This window comes from Zootoca vivipara, chromosome 2 (assembly GCF_963506605.1).
Source record: "Zootoca vivipara chromosome 2, rZooViv1.1, whole genome shotgun sequence".
Classification (NCBI taxonomy): Eukaryota; Metazoa; Chordata; class Lepidosauria; order Squamata; family Lacertidae; genus Zootoca; species Zootoca vivipara.
The window spans coordinates 12,851,291-12,852,781 of NC_083277.1; positions in this window are offsets into that span (position 1 = coordinate 12,851,291).

Genomic DNA, 1,491 nt, shown 5'->3' on the forward strand with positions numbered 1-1,491 from the left:
TGGCAGAGGTGTAATGGAAACTGAGGGGGAAACTGTAAATCAGATCCCATCATTACATGCATACATAATAGACATCCTAATGTAACACAACTGGGAGAAATACCAGTGCAACTTTTCATAGCATTCAAATGCGGAGAACCTCACTTGTTGAAAACAGCTGTTGAAGCATGCATGGGGGAAGGAAGAGATAGGTGTTTTTGCAATATGAATTATTCAAAGAAAGAAAGAAAAAGTAGTTTTTATTTTTAACCAAAAGTCCTATTTAGGGACACTGCCTCAGGCTGGGTGGGGATCCCTATACTTTTAAAAGTTTTATTTATTTAATTAAAACAGTTTTAGTGACGGTGACAACTAAATCAGTTTCAAATTTGCAATACGGCTATTAAAAACAAGACACGCCACAACTAGCCTACTGAAGGCACAGATACTGTCAGAAGATTCCCACAAAAGCCTAGGCTAACCAGGTCATCAGCAAACTTTATCCTAGAGGGGAGTTCCAAAACTGGGGAACCACCACCGAGAAGCCCCCCCCCTTGCCTCAGATAAAGATAATGCCTCCAAGAGAGCCTCCCCTAAATACATCCATCTTATCCCAATGAAAAAGGATATTGGTGCTTTCCATTGGTTATGGGATAATATGCAAGGACTGCCTGTGTGTGTGTCCCATATTTTGGACTTCTTGCATTACATTCACACACAAGAGAATTCCAACCATGTCTAGGCAGAAGTACAGGTGAAACTCGGAAAATTAGAATATCGTCGGAAAGTGCATTTATTTCAGTAAAGCAACATAAAAGGTGAAACCAATATATGAGATAGATGCATGACATGCAAAGTGAAATAATAGCAAGATATGTAAAGCCTTTATTTGTTGTAATTGTAATTATTTGTCCTTACGCGGGTCAATTATAAATGGAATGTAATTAATGAAGTGTAATAGCGATGTTTATTTTTGTATTATTGTAGCTATTTGTTTTATTACTGTGGAATTTCCAAAAGAAAGCATTTGTAAAAATTAAAAGAAAAATAAATAATAATAAGTTGCATTACTGAAATAAACTGAAATAATAATAAGTTGCATTACTGAAATAAATGCACTTTTCGACGATATTATAATTTTCCGAGTTTCACCTGTAATTCCCAAGTGGATTTAACGAGGCTTGCTCCGAGGTAAATGGGATTTTGTTCAGGTCGGATACTGTTGCTAGGAAACAGGGTAAACAAAAATGGCGGCGACAGGATTGGTTTTCGGGTTACAAGGGGAGCATGCCCTAAACAAACATGGCGGACAACGCAGCTTCCCGTGATTGTAACCAACATGGCGGGAAAACTGGCTTCACCACAGGGTGTTTGTCCTGCGCCAACTTCAAACCGCGCAGCGCGCTTCACTTCCTTTTATTCCTTTCTCGGTCAGGCGCTTGATGAAGCGGAAACTGCGTCACAAGGGTAACGTACTGTGGTCATGAGAACAGGGCGTAGGCGTGAGGTTAT